Genomic DNA, 16377 nt, shown 5'->3' on the forward strand with positions numbered 1-16377 from the left:
TTTGTTATATACTCACTTAGTCCATGGTTTGACCCCCTTACTTAATGCTTCTTACGAGGCCTCTAGGGAAATTCTAAATAAATAAATAATAAAATTAATTTCGTAAGGCTAAACAATTTTGATGGCGGCTTAGGTCGAATGCGGTGCAGCTATATTTATAGCCAGTTTGGAGGCAATAACATTTTTTGCGTCTACACTGAAAATGTTCTCGGATCACAAGTAACTACGATGACATTTACACTGATAAATGTTCTCGGATCACAAGTAACTACGATGACATTTCACCATCCTGAAATTTCAACGCTCAGTCAGGCACCTTCACAACTAAGCACGAGAAGCAAAAAAAAAAGTAATTTCCAATATTAAATGAGGCATTCACGTCCGTTGACGAAGTAGGTGACGAGGATTAAATGATGTCATGACGCGGCAATTACCGGAACGGCACGTCTTGGCAAGTGCTTGATGGGCAAGACATGCCCAGCATAAGCAGTGACTGGCCGTGACATTCAATTCCAAATGTCGGTTCATTATCGCCACTGGGTCATCACGTCTTAGATGCTAGGGGTGCGTGCCGTCTTTCTGCGATATCAGCGCGCTCCGTTTAGGCTTTTCCCTGGATTGAGCCATGAAATTCATTGACGAATAACTTAAATTTTCATGTCGGGATTCTTAGGGAAATTGGGAATTACAATTTGACTGCCTCCAAATATATCATGTAATATTCTGCGCTGAAGGTTTTATAAGAGACAGGTATTTAACGAATCCATGTTATTTATTCTGCTGAGGTTTACGTCATCTTCGCAATGCATGTCAGTTTCGCCAAGGATTTTCCCCGCAAGGCCGCCACGTTCACTATGCTCGTAGACATTTTATTTTCAAACAAATGTGCTGCATAAAAAGAACCCTGTGCGTGGAAAGTAGTGAGCCTTGGTTGTGCGGTTCTTTTATGCCTTACTATGATTTCCAGCATACCGTGTGGGCTGCGCAAATGAAGAAGTTGAATAAACGGAAGAGTAGATAACAGCAGGCTTGCCTGTATATGGGAATGCATCGATTCCTTTCCAAAGCCAAGGTCGGTCAATATCTTGGTGCACACTCGTCTGTTCTTGTGCCAGTGGTCGCCACTTATACTCCCGAACCCTGCGTGTATTGCAAAGCCACCATTACCATAGCAGGGCAGCTGATTGGGGAAGTTGTTGATCCATAATCGTGAGTGTGCAGCGCAAAGGTTAAACGTGGACGACAATATTGACAAGTAGCATTTACTACCAAGCGAAGTTTTATTATCAATATCTACAATTTATACAAGGGAGTAAAACAGCTATCTGAAGAACATCAACTACTGAATAGGAGGCGTGACTGTTGGGCTAGTTCATCTTGCGGTATATTTATGGTATTATAGCGCAAGTTATTACACGGTAGCAAAACAACAACGTGGATAAAGACGGGTGCTAGCAGCAACTGTTTTTGCACAAGCCACTCACTGGTATTCGTACACTTTGTAGCGCATGTGCGCCGTCGCATCAGCGCATGTGCAGGGTAGACACCGCGACTCAACGCTCGCGCGTATCAAAGAACGGCTTGCTTGAATTCATACTGACACGAATACCAGCCGGTGGAGCCTTCTTTAATACAAACAGAGACATTATTTTCATAAAGAACGGCCTCCACAGCCAAGCGAGACGTGCAACAATTGCTGCTGCTTAGGGTTTTTGTCACACAGCTTTCCGTCTAGCTAATGTCCATTTTCTCACATGGCCTTGAGATAGAGCAAATGACTCCCGTGGTGCAATTTTACAAAGGAAAACTCATGCCTCGTTCGGAATCCAAGTTTGGGGCAGATCTGAGAGACCGACTTCTTTTTCAGCTTAGCAGTGGCCAAGAAAACCTAAGAACCCCCACGTCCACCGCAACTTCTTGTCTATATATGGCGCAAATCGGTATCAGTATGTATGCGTCGACAATCTGGTATCACAAAAATTGAAATTCGAATATGGCGTCCCTCAAGGATCTATCTTAGGACCCCTCTTATTTCTCGTATATATAAATGAGATAACGTCAATACCAAACTCCCCTGAAATAATAATGTACGCTGACGACCCTAATATCTTCTTCACTGGCAGTACAAAAGAGGTCATAGAATCATCAGCTAACAGTTACCTCTTACACCTCTCCAGGCGGCTTAAAAGCAACGAGCTGAGTTTAAACACATGCAAAACCAAATATATAATTTTTAAGCCAGCAAATAAAAGAGACCCCTACTGTGTTCATCTGAACTTTGAGGACAAGTTACTGGAACATGTTACAGAGCAAAAGTTCTTGGGCGTGTGGTTTACAGAGGACCTTACATGCAATACTCACGTTAACAAATTAAATAGTGAGCTATCTCGAGTTACTGGCTGCATGTATAAAATACATAATATACTACCCACCTGGTTCAAACAAACATTATACCACTCACTTTTGTATTCAAAACTCAGTTACGGCATTTTAGTCTGGGGAACTACAACAACTTCAAACTACAACAAACTAATCATTGTACAAAAGAAAATATTCAGAATGTGTGAAAACTATGTGGGTGACAAACAAGTACTCCCAACAAAACCGGTCTTCATTAAATATAGCATGCTTCAAGCAGATCGAGTTTATTATTTCAAACTACTCCAGTGGATATATAAAAATAGCCTGCACACAATACCTGTCGACAGTTGCACCTCATACCCAATACGTAGACCACACCATCTAAAGCCCGCCACAAGAACTAATTACGGAAGGCGAACATTGAATTATCAAACGATTAATATATTAAACAGTGATGACTTTAGCGTACAATACACACAATCATTCCACAAATTCAAAAATGACTGTAAAAACTAATTAGTGGGCAGTGACATTGCATTTTCATTTTGAGTAACTTGTGGTCATCCCTGATAACACATGTAACCTTCGTTATGTTACAGATTTTTCTCAGCGCTTGTAAATTATATTTACCATTGTGTCGGAATTTACATTGTGCATTAGTCTAAACCTTCGTTCTTTTCAGAAATGTTTGAATGTACTGATCTATTTACTGTATATGCTATATATTTTCGGACCAGTGATTCTATGGTTTTCTTTTCTTCGTTGACTTATGATGTAAGCCAATTTTATTGTTATATAATACTTATTGTTTAGGTATCTTCTGCTTTATCGAAATCTATCACGTTGAAGCAAAAGTAATGCTTTGGAGACATGCATTCTGAATAATCGAATTTTTCGTTGCTGTGTGCTATGTGTTAAAGATACGTTTGGCAAATATGTATGTGAATAATATGTCATGCTGCCTTGAACTGTGAGGGCGCAGAGGCTCTGTCAGGCATTTTTGCCTTTACCTCTGCCCCCTACACGGAATGCGTGAAACCAACAATAAAACAAACAAACAAACAAATTCTCGTCTCCCCTTCAAGCACCCGGGCTGTACCCTATCTCTTACACTTCCAGGTTTTCCTCTGCAAGAGAGACTCGTTAACATCAAAAACGGCCGTAGTAGAGAATCCCATTGCCGAAACACGGCTTACTTGGAAATCAAACCTATCCTGCGCGAGATGTGAGCGGGCATGACTTGAGGAGGGCAGAAACGACATATTGCCATATATAGCCCTTTTCACTATATTAAAGTGGCTGCAATGAAATGGCTGATGCCCTTGCTTGGCACGTGATAAGTACGCCCAACGCACGTGGTCCAGCACTAAACTTCACTCTAATGTTCAGAAATCGCAACGCATCCGCGTCAGGAATATGTTGAATGATAGCCATCCCTTGCCGGAGTTGGCTGAAAGCATTTAAAATTGAAGCAGGGAATGTAAGGGCACTGTGACGAACTAAAAATTCATCAACATATCGTAAAACCAATTATTGCCCTCAATTACTGGCACAGCGATGACCGTCGTTGAATGACTGATGAGTGAGTAGCAAAAAATATGAACAAAGCAGAAAAAAACAAGTGATGCACAAAGCAATGTAAAGTTGTACGAACAGCGGAGGCCGTACGTGAGACTTCCCCATCCCAAACACTGAACCTGTTAGTCTGAAAGGCAACGGATTGCTCGCTAACGCATGTACTTTGCTCCGGTTCCATTCTTGCCGTCTTGAAACTCATGCCATCATCCCGGTGCTTCTGAATAACTGAGGTTCTTTCAAACCATGCCGTACATCCACACGTGCCAATACGATGCGCCAAAACACATTCTTTGCCGTTCCGCCCATTGCTTGTTCACACAAACGCTCATCAAGGCATCTGCCAGTCTGCCCTCCGTAAGACGCTCCGCACGAAAGAGGAATTCTGTACACGACCTTCTATGTACCGCTAGCATACTAGTCATTTGTCTGAACCTACAGAAGTCTTTACATTCTTTGTCGGAGCACTTCTTCATTCAAAGCTTCAAGAGCGAGTTGTGGGGCTCAAAAGTCGCAGTTTCGCCCGAAAGTCGAAGCATCGATTGTGATAGCAAGTTAGTAGACAGCTATACGAAATAAGCATAGTAGTCCGGTCGGTTGTATAAGGTCGTAAACATTCGCTCACTAACTAAATTAACAAGATATATGTCACGCATGCACAGGCACACAAAAACACAGCTCACTCGATTAGCGCGATCCCTCGCCGTTAAAACACTGCCGTGAGGAGGAGCGGCAGCAGCAGTGAGTGAATTTACCTTCACGCTGCCTCTCTCTTCAACGCGAATTGAACGACTAGAACACAGCACACACGAAGCTACCAGCCCACGGGGTACCCAGACTTGGTACTCATGGCAGGTCGCTTTCAAGGTAGGGCCCGCGCGGCCATGGTCAGTCCCTCCATAGCAGCCGCCGTCGGAGCCCTCCCCCAACCGCGGGCATTAATCGTGAGACGGGTTCTGCCACATTTTTGTCGCGGACATGGTTCAACAGCAAAAAAAAAAAGAAAAAACCACCAGTGAAGGCCATACACTGGGGCCTAACAAAAAAAAAGAAAATTAAGATTGAAAGTAAATCCCTGCTTACAAAACAACAAGAACTGCTTCAAAGCAAGCCTAATTGCAGGTCCATTTTCATGAGCCAAGGCTACAGCACGACGGCCCTAGCCAACAGTTCAAATATCAGGCGATACGGTAAGCAGTTCGGAAACCAGCAGTTCGAAAACGCAAAACTATTCCAATCCTGCAATCAGCCCTCCGCGATTGGTCAAAAACCTTTTGAACCACTCCCACTTCTCCTGTATGTCACGCGACGTCACGAAAACCGTGATAGCTCACCATCTGATAGGACGTGTACACACTGAATGTGCATGATTTGACTGAACAAAAGAAAAACCGTTATTTCTGATTCGACACCTTTTCGCCATTAGCCCTCGGCTATTGGTCAAAAGGTTTCGGGCTGCAACTACTTCACCTGCCTGTCACGCGACGTTACAGAACCGCAATAGTTCCCCGCGTGAAAGTTACGTGTACGCGTTAAAGATGCATAATTATGCCGAACAACACTGAACTTTCCTCTGCCGCGGGCTGCCCCGTTCCGAAATAAATAAAAGAAGGCTGCCGCCGATCACTCAGGCACTGGCTACTCGCACCTACCGGATGCCATGGGTTTATTTGCGTAAAATAAAACTTTCGAGCACAAACGTTTTCGAGCACTTACGGCGCGTTTGCGACATCTTTCTGCCAACTATCCTTTGATGAGGATCCGTTTTAGCGTCATTCTTAAGCTTCCGTTGCCCGCCGCCCCAATTTTCAACCAGCCACCGCAAGCTAAGTAGAGGAAAGCGGACCAATCGCAGACGCCGGCACCACCCTGTTCATCCTGTTATCGATTTTCATGCAGTGGCTCGGCCCATCGAATCCTTCTCCATTTTAGCGTGCTCCTCACCTCTTGTCAGCCAATTAGATAAGACAAGCCGCTCAGTGTAGACAATGTGATTCGTTTATCAAGCCAACAAAAGTTACCTCTTATGAACGAGGTGAGCGTTTGATTGGTCTGTTCAGACAACCTTGCGGGTGACCGCCCGATGATTGCGTCGGCGGTTACGCAAATTTGACGTCAGCTGATTGGAATAAAAACATATTGGAATAGTTTTACGTTATAGGGCCTCAGGGCCGCAAACTAACTCTGGATTAGGACCGCCTACTTGTAGGCAACAATATTTACTTGTAGAACAATAAAATTACTACGCCTATACCTATTCAGTTTTTGCTGACTACTCGTGTACGCGAGCATCAAGACCGTTTAAGGTTGCTTTCTTGAATGCATGGAGCCTTGCTCATAAAACTATTCAGTTGAACAATGTTCTTTTTTTGTATAGTTGTAGTGCGCTGGCACTGTAGACATGAAAAGTCGATTCAACGGATCCGCTAATATGGGAAATAGATTGACTCGGATGGCTGAGCCCGTCGGTTTGGAGACCAATAGCAGGAACAGCACAGCACCGGGACGGGGCGATGCTCGCCCCCGTAGAAAGCGGTGCGACCGAGCCCGGAGCCGTATCGGGACCTTCCTGTGGAAAGCCGCAAATTTGTGCCTGGGCTTCACGCCCAAGATTCTGCGTCAGTGTGCAGAAAGCAGCCAACTCAGAACTGACATGGACTTGGGGAATCGGACTGTCTAACCTAAGCACAGCACTGCGAGGGCCGTGGACGGTGCTGATGCGATGCCTATGACTCTCTTGATCGGATGTCCAAGAGAGTGCTGGTTATATCGGTCGTTTACCCGCGCCTATTCTAATTTCTTCACGTTTACATTCACAGCACTGACAGAAATCACATTGCGTCAGCATCGTCACTGAAACATTGCTTTCGTCGGATAATAAATAATCAGGAGTAGTTCCCCCGTCGCAGGCATCGCAATCGTCGGGGAGGAGGGGCTGCCGCATTATTGAAGAAGTGAAATAAAATACATACGCCTGGACGTTATTCCTGAACGCGGAACTACCCCGTGTAAGTTGGGTTTTTAATTTTTTCACAGCCACTGGTGTTGTTTTCAGGCCCCAGGGAGGCCCCTGTCCTCTTTGCAGTTTTCATGTGAGCCTTTTATGTGAGTCAAGTCAATCTACGGTGCATAGAACGGAAAGCTACTGGCACATCATCATCACTGAGTAGTGACAACGCACGTCTCCTTCAATACACTACATTTTTTCACGGCTTAAAACAAGTAAAGATGATTTCAACACGTGTCACTGACACAGCACTCTATTTTCTAATAAAAATTACTTTGATGAAGGAAGTGCTGATACTGCGTATGGAACCGTGGGCGAAATGATAGTCAGCATAATCAAACACACGAACTGGTAAGACAGCAATCACTTCACCGGTCTTTTTTTCACACGTCTGCGACAGATGATGAATTATTTCTTGATAACTTGCACTTATCCTTGGGAGACTTCACCATCACCACAAATTATTACCTTTAAAAGCCCATTTCGGAGTATCACATAAAGGAGAACAAATACGGAAAAAGCCATTGCATCTATACAAATTTGGTCAAAAAATGCATAACATGCACGATAAGATACATAAACTGAAAGAGTAAAATAAAAAAAAAAACTAGGGTTAGACAATGAAAGCTAAGTACCAGTTGTATTTTTCATAAATTATAATTTCAATGTTCTAGGACACTTAACTCAAAGTATTCGTTGCAATATTTATTTCCAGCAAGCATAAATGGCTGGTTAATGGTTAAAGTCTTAATACCTCAATACCGACGCAATAGGTCTGCAATACCGACGCAACAGTACCTCCCGCACCCACTTCTCACGGCCAGGGCCCACTAGAGCCTTTTCGGTGACCCCAGCAGGTTCGCAGGACCGATATATCGCGCACCACCGATCGCCAACCATTGCGCTACAATTGTGGAGAACCAGGGAACATTTTCCGCTTCTGCCCTCATCTTCAAGCTGGCTACCAGAGACATTAACCTGCCTCTACGCGCCATCAGCTTGATGAAAACCGTGGTTCCTTTGACGACGGCGTTGCAGGGAGGCAAGTGAGCTCCGCCAATATACGATCACGTTTGCCGTCTCCAACACGTTTTTTCATCGCCCAAGCGTCGCAGTTTTGCTGACGTGGGGTCTCCCAGCCCACGGCGGCGAAACTGAAACCAGTGACATCCGGAGGGAAGGTTTCACGTAATCGAATTGCCAAAAATTCCCCAGTATTGCCAAGAGCGCAGCAGATCGATGACCTATCAGAGCCGAACCCATACAAAATTGTGAGTGCCGGCCTCCTTGTAATCGTTGATGGGCGCGACGTAATGGCCTTAGCTGGCACTGGTGCTGAAATTTCAATAATGAGTGAGCCGAACTATAACGAGCCAGACAAACTTAGGAAGGTTAAAATGTTGTGGAGTGGCCTTTCCAGTCGAAATGCCAGAGGTAAGCTCATGATGGCTATAGGCAAATGTACGGCTAGGCTCGCGAACTGCAGTATAGCTTTTCTCGCTACCTTCGTCATTTTACCACCGGGATACAAACAGCCCATACTAGGTATGAACTTCTTGCGGGAATATGACGCTTTGTTCAACATACCTGACGGCGTGTTCACTTTTTCCACTAGTAAAGAGAAAGCGACCCACGGTGCAGAATCACAACGCACAACTTTAGGTGACGCCGACGAACATTTGTTTATACCGCCCCTTTCATACAGTCTTTTCCGGTTATTTGCTACGCACAATACAACGAAGACGGACAAGTAACGACACTGCTGCTGCGTCAAGGTATTGCCATAACTCCTAGCACTGACAACTTAACAGAGGTATGTGAAGACGCGCTGCTGACAAATTTCACCAACGAACGCCGGCACGTCAGTAAAGGCACCGTGGTAGCATACCTTTACAAAATCGACAATGCTCAAAGCTGTTTTTCTGCTCAAGAGGAAGAAATGGCTGATATGGCATGACATGTACCCATCGGCAACGTTGGCCCAAGTTTAACGCCGAAAGATGGAGAAAGGCTTCTCGAACTGTTTCCCCAATTTAAGGATTGTTTCTCCTCCATGTCTCCAGCTGTCCGAATGCGCTGAGTAAACACCGCTTAATCACGGAGGAGACCGCAAGACCCATTCGGAAGAAGCCATACCGGGTGGCTCAGAAAGAACGCGAGGCAGGTCCAGTTCCAGAAAATGCTAGAGGATGATGTCATCAAGCCATCAAAAAGCCCTTAGGCAGGGTCAGTGGTGATAGCATAAAAGAAGCATCGTAGCGTGTGGTTCGGTATTGATTACCGCAAGCTAAACCATGTTACAAAGAAAGACGTTTATCCGCTGCCAGGCATAGATGATTATCTCGACAATCTACGGCAAGCGTGTTTCTTCTCACCGGTGGGTCTAAAAAATGGGTACTGGCAAATCGAAGTTGATGAGCGTGATCTAGAGAAGACTGCTTTCGTGTCACCAGATAGGCAGCACGAATTCAAGGTTCTTCACTTCAGTTTGCGCTCAGCCCAAGCCACGTTTCAGCAACTAATGGATACCGTGCTGTCTGGCCTCATATAGAAAACCTACTTGACGTACTTGGACGATGCAACTGTTTTCTCGGCCATATTCGAGGAACATGCTAAACGGCTCCTCTCCGTTCTTCAAGCCATACGGTACTAGATTCACTTTGAATGTAGAAAAATGCCACTTTTTCATTGAAGCACTTCAGTTCTTGGGTCATGCGGTCACTCTTGAGGGCGCTAGACGTGATCCCGATAGAATCGCTGCCGTCAGAAAGTTTGCATGGTCCATGGACAGGGAGACTGCGACGCTTCCTGGGCCTCTGCGCCTCTTATCAGCGTTTTATCAAAAGTTTTGCGCGCATTGGCTCTCCGCTCACCAGTATCACAAGCGAAGACGTTGCATTTATAACGGGAGAGGAGAAAGAAGCGGCATACAGCGAGGTACAGCAGCACCGGGAAACCACGCCTGTGCTCGCTCACTTCTATGAGGATGCACCTACATCAGTTTACACAGATGCCAGTAACGTGAGCCTAGGCACCGCGCTCGTTCAGTGGCAAGACGGCGCTGAGCTGGTCATTGATTATACGAGCAGTACCCTGTCACGTGCAGAGCCCGACTACTCCGCCACAGAGAAGGAATGCCTGGCTCTATTAGAGGCAGTCAGTAAGCTTCGCCTGTACTCCTTCAAGTGCAATGAGCGACCACCACTTTCTGTGCTGGTTGACATACGTGAAAGACTCCTCTGGACATTTGGCACGCTAGACAGTGCTACTTCAAGAGTACGACATGACAGTGTTCCTTAAATCGGGGAAGCAGAAATTAAATACAGCCTGCCTCGCAATATCACCAATTGAATCACCAGGCACTGATAATGTTGAATACGCAGGGCTTTTAGCAGTTGTCTACCACGTTGTCTCGTCAAGAACAAGACGATCAAGAGCTCCATTCATTAATTGGTTTTTCTTTAGAAGGCTGACTTACATATGTGCCAAAAGTGTTTCTAAAGGGACTATCGCCGTTCCGCTTGCGCAATGGCATCCTCTAAGAAAGAACTATTTTTCTACAGGGCACAACTACCCGTTAGTCAGCCAATATACTCCCCGGAAGGTAATCCTGCAGGCTTGCCACGACGACGCCACCTCAGGCCGCTTCCGCTGCACACGGACATTGGCACACATCACAAGCAAATATTACGAGCGAAAGCTTGCAGCACAGGTGAAGCATTACTTCAAGATATGCCTGGGCTGTCAGCGACGCGAAGTACCACCCACTAAACCCTTCGACCTCTTACACCCGGTTGCAGTGCCGTAGCCGCTCTTTGCCCTAATTTGAATGGACGTTTCGACCCATTTCCGACATCTGCCAAACGGAAATAAATGGGTTATATCCGCGACAGGCTACCTCACTAGGTACACGGAAACCAAGGCACTTCCGAGTGGCACGGCAGCAGAGGCGGCGCAATTTTTTATTCAGAACATAGTCCCAATACACGGTGATCCAGCTGTCGTCACAACTTACAGAAGAACCGCTTTCACAGCGGAGCTGGTACGATGTGTGCTCACGCTCAGTGACATGGCGCATAGGAGGATAACAACATACCATCCTCAAAGAAATAGGATTACCGAAAGACCCAAAAAGACCCTCGCTGTCATGCTCTGTAGGTATGCCGACGTGGAGCACAAGAATTTGGACAAAATCCTGCCGTATGTTACCTTTGCTTATAATGCGGCATGCCAGGAAACTGCAAGAGTGGCCATGTTTGGTCTTTTCCATGGTCGAGAACTCATGACGATGCTTGAAGCTAGGCTGCCCCATTATTGTACGGATAAAGAGACTGACGCAGCGGATATTACAGAGCGCGCCGAGCAAGCCCGACAGCTCGTGCATGTTCGAATAACAAGCCAGCAAGACTGTCACACCCGCCCGTATTACCTCGACCACATATCTGTAGTTTATCGACCCGGCCACAGAGTTTAAGCGTAGGCACCTATTAGGTGCCGTGGCCTCTCTGAGAAACTTCTATAGCGGTACTTTGGACTGAATAAGGTTCTGCGCCGCCTGAGCGACGTCACCTACGAAGTCATTGCTGACACCCCACCTTGGTCTAAGCGCCGCCAGCATGTAGCTGAAACTGTTCACGCGGTGCACATGAAGCCTTTCCAAGTAACATGTACGGCGTGCATGTGTGCACTGACTACTGTTCGCATCGGGGCGATGCTCGGTCCAGAGGGAGGTCAAGGCTGCGCCCCCGTCTACATCGAGTCACGATGGTGACGACAAAGACGATCAGCTCAAGAGTGCGTGCAGGCTTAATAAAAGAAGACTGCATTCCCTACTCTCGGGTGTGCGTATAAAGTGCGACAGGACGACGTATCGCAAATAACGTTCCCCTTGTCAGTGAACCGTGAAGTTATTCATGCACATAACTGCATGAATGTAGTTTAACATATTTGTCTTGATATATGCCTTATGTTTTTCCATATTCTCGTGAATAATCAGTTTAGTCAACTTTCAGTGAAATGAACTATTTGCTTGGGACCCCTGAAATTCACTCGAGTGAGAGTTCAGTGTAATTCTCCCGGCTTGACATCACAGCATGTCTGGCGGCGTTTCAACCAATCGCGTTCAACCGTGGTTGCTAAGGCCTTCTAGATTTTCCATGTAAGCGATGGCAAGCACGCTTATATCTATTCTACCGGAAGGTACCCGGTATCAGCGCACGTCTGCCTCCCACAGCAGCGGCGGATACTCCGCTATATCACCAACGCTATGGTGGGAGAAGGAGCGCCCAGAGACCTTCGCAAGTGGCTGTAGGTGAGGATCCATATAAAGAAGCGAGCGCCGGGTCGTGGTATATCTCAACACATGCTAAAAACAGGCCGCACCGGGATTCAAACCCAAGACAACTCAGGTGGACTTCCTGCGATTTCACCACTTCGGTTCTTTTCCAGTAATTTGCAATCGTAGTTACTATGGACTTATTATAAACAAGCTGCACGCATTAAGTGGATACTTGTTTCGCGCTTTTTATGGTCTTAGCAGGTATATTGTCACATAACAGTGCCGCTGGAGAACACAACAGTATAACTGTGATTGACGAAACTACCTCTTTTTTGCCCGAACTTTTGCCACTAAAACCAAGGGACAATCCAAGCACAGTGACAGCAGCGAACGCAGTCGATGATTGAAGAAAACCTGATCGGTGTGTCAAGCGCGTTGGTTTTTATACGTGAGCCGACGAAGGTTCCAGGGTGATCGCTGATTCCCGCGTGTCTTCCAGGAAGTACTACACCATTCGCGTCGCGCATACAATGATATTACACAAAGGTCGGTAACAATAGACAACGGATAACAGCATCGATAACATCGATAGGCCACCAGCGCTGATCGATAACGTTTAACAATTGTTAGCTGGTGAAAAGCGGCCACCTGAGAAAGATAAACAAGCACATGAATCAGTGCCAGCCTCTTAAAAAGCATCGTCCCGATTGTACAAACATAATAGGAGAGCAAAAAACAAAAGCACATTTAGTAAAGAAAAAACAAAGCAACACAAAAACACAGTAGAAAAATTTGTTAGCGCGGGTAGAATATCTTAAAGCGCGCAACCTTGGCCATTTCAGGTCGTGAGAGGCGCCGCTTGGTTTGCGAAATGCCGTCTGGCCCGACCAAATAGTCCAGTGTGCCAATGCACAGGATGTTCTAGTAGGATCCGAAATATACGCGTAAAATCTTCTTACTAAGTCCTCATCAGCGTATTGAGGTTCAAACTCAAACACTGTCATCAGGATGGTATTCCGCGCAGCAAAGATTGCAACGCCACCGGTCGGTCTTCTTTTGGTTCTTGATACGCAGGCGTGCGAACGGTCGGGCATCTTCGGCGCGCTGAAGATGGGCCGCGGCATCGACATTTTCTTCGTCGGTGACGTGCGGCAGCGTGGTGTCGAGAGTCGTCGTCGTGTTCCTTCCGTACACCAGCTTGGAAGGCGTGATCTTTGTTGTTTCTTGCACTGCGGCAATGTAAGCAAAGGTGACACATGGAAGGATGGCATCCGCCAGCCGCTCCGTAATACCATTCGTCTGCGGTTGGTAGGCAGTTATCCTCCTGTGACTTTTCCGGCGGTATTTCAGAATCACTTGGATAAGCTCCGCTGCAAAAACCGTTCCTCGGTCGATGATGAGCACTGCTGGGGCACCAGGTTGTAGCGCAATATTTTCTAAGAATTTAGCAACTTCGGCCGCACTACACTTAGGCAGAGCTTTCGATTCGGTGTAGCGCGTGAGGTAGTCGGTAGCTACGACGATCCGCGTATTCCTGGATGTTCACGTGAGAAATGGCCCCGAAAAATTTGGAGCTAGCTAAAGCTTCGCCTTTAAGAGTGGAACACTATAGCATTCAAACTTCCCTTACTGCTTCTCATGCTTAATGGTAGCTCCAGCTTATGTAGCCGCAATGTTTATTGGGAGAAGCTGGCGCCGAACGCTCTGCACCAAGGCGAGCTTTCTGGTATAAACGCGGCCTCTTCTGTGGGCTGCATGAACGGATTTTATGAGCGTCCCCTTTGGAACGGGTTGTCCCACCAAGCTCTTATTATGTTGCCTATTGTCATACCTAAGCTAAACAAAAAAAAAACAAAGGAAAAAAAGGCCCGCGGTCTGGTGGAGGTGAGATCATTTGTAGTCGTGTGAAGGAACCCGGCGCGCTGCTCTGGGGCCTCGGGATGGACCTTGCACGCACCATCGCGGACGTCGTGGCCCGTCTATGGATAGTAGAAACGCTGGAAAAGTGATCTGTTCGAGTTTCCGCGTAACAGAAGTAGCTTTTCTCGTATATTCACATTACAATCCGACGCTATTATGTTAGCAAGTTGTGTTTAACTCGCACTTTACAATTTTTCTATGGTATTTTACTTTGAGAAATTTCAATAATTCAGTAACTTCCTCGCGCTACACAAAGGGTCTGCGAGTTGGCTGTGCCTAGTTGGGTTTGCATGGCTCGGAAAGATTTTCGCCGAAACAACGATCGATGCCGGACGTAGAACGCTGGACACGGAACGCCGACGCCTGATTTTCTGCGATACGCGGCTCTTCACGCTGTCGCGTTAAAAGTCCATACCGATATGTTGGAAGGGTCGGCGAGGAGGCTCGCTTGGTGTTATCAGTCCCGCTTGCTTTACTGCTGCTGTCTCGCGTCGCTGGCAGTCCCGGCACGTCTTGACGTAACGGGCCACGTCGGCAGCATGGCGCGGCCAATAGTACTTGTCCTGTATTCTTGTGAGCGTAGGGGAAAACCCTATGTGACTGGCAGTCTGATCAACACGCCGAGCTTGCAGGCATTCTGGTGGGAGTGCTGCGGGCACAACGAGAAGGTAGTCTGCATGGACTAGTGAGTTCTTCTTTACGAGGATGCAGTTCCTACGCGAAAACGAAGACATCATTATCATCACCAGCCTATTTTATGTCCGCTGCAGGACGAGTGCCTCTACCTGCAGTCTCCAATTACCCTTGTACTGCGCCAATTTATTCCAACTGGCGCCTTCGAATTTCCTAATTTCATCACCCCACCTAGTTTTCAGCAATCATTCACTGCGCTTCTCTTGGCACCCATTCTGTCACTCTAATAGTCCACTGGTTGTCTACCCTACGAATAACATAGCCTGCTCAGCTTCTTAATATCGACTAGAATATCGGCTACCCCCGTCATCGGCTTCCCTTCTCTTAATTGAAGACCATACAGGCCTAAACAACCTCCGGACAAAGTAGGTACTGCCTTCCAAGTACTCAGTAAGACCACTTAGTTACGGGTCATTTCGCTGCTGTTCTGAAAAGTCATCGGCGCTTATTGTCCCCAGGAAAGTGTCTTTGCCTTGGTCGTCTTGCCTTGGCGAGTCGATGGAGCCGCGAGTAGGCAATCGAAATAAAGCGTTTCCGTGCGGACTTGACTGCGATGACGTCAAATCCTCGCAATCTAAGGCTCCACCCTGTCAGGCGCCCTGAATGGTCCTTTATATTTGCCAGCCTGCGCAATGCGTGCGGTCACTTACGACTCTGAAGGGTCTGCCATATATTGTTCCTCCTTTTCCAAACCGTCATCCAACTTGCCCCATTAATGATATCTTAATTAGTACAGAAGGTGTCTTAAACCTCAAACTTAATCTTGATACAAAGAAAAGGGAAGGGCCTGATGGAATCCCAAATTTGTTTCTCGGTCGGTATGCCTTATGGACTTCACGCTACCTTACTCTTCAATAAATCACTAACTTCCGGCATAGAACCTTCATCATGGAAGATGGCTGAGGTGCTTCCGTTACATAAGTTAGGTAGTAAGATGCATCTTTTTAACTACCGGCCAATATCTTTAACACCATATTCATGCAAACTACTAGGGCATATAATATACAAACACATTATGGAATTTCTTGAATCAAATAACATTCTCTCTAATGTATAGCATGGATTCAGACGCGGTTTTAGCACCATAAGATAACTTGTCGAGTTCACGCATGACATAACTTCTAACCTGTATAAAGGATTTAAAATTTACGTTATATTCATAGATTTTTCCAAAGCTTTCGATACCGTACTTCACCCAAAACTATTGTCCAAACAAAATGCCATTCTTAACAACCCTCAATTACTGAATTGGATAGAGAGTTTTTTGTCTCACCGCTCTCAATTCGTAAGCTTTAACTCGATCAATTCCTCGGTGGTGGATGTGTAATCAGGCGTCCCTCAAGGAGCGGTCCTACTATTCTTACTATATATTAATGATTTACGACCCGAGATACCACCTAAAATCCGACTCTATGCAGACGACTGCGCATTGTATGACATCGTTTCATCTCCCTCTGAGCATGTTCGCCTTAGTTAATCATTCGTCAGATTTTCCAAATGGTGTGAAACATGGCAAATGAATATTAACTTCCTAAGACTGTCG

The 16377-nt window shown here is 46.2% G+C and overlaps 1 long non-coding RNA gene across 1 annotated transcript in view; it reads right to left on the bottom strand.

Annotated features, from left to right (window-relative positions):
• Positions 1-1040: 1040 nt before the first annotated feature.
• Positions 1041-16377, bottom strand: part of LOC129385984 (uncharacterized) — an 85046-nt gene continuing 69709 nt past the window's right edge. The window contains exon 3 of the long non-coding RNA XR_011895912.1: positions 1041-1140. This is a non-coding gene — a long non-coding RNA (uncharacterized lncRNA). The remainder of the gene's footprint in view (positions 1141-16377) is intronic.

Source organism: Dermacentor andersoni, chromosome 7, assembly GCF_023375885.2.
Source record: "Dermacentor andersoni chromosome 7, qqDerAnde1_hic_scaffold, whole genome shotgun sequence".
NCBI lineage: Eukaryota > Metazoa > Arthropoda > Arachnida > Ixodida > Ixodidae > Dermacentor > Dermacentor andersoni.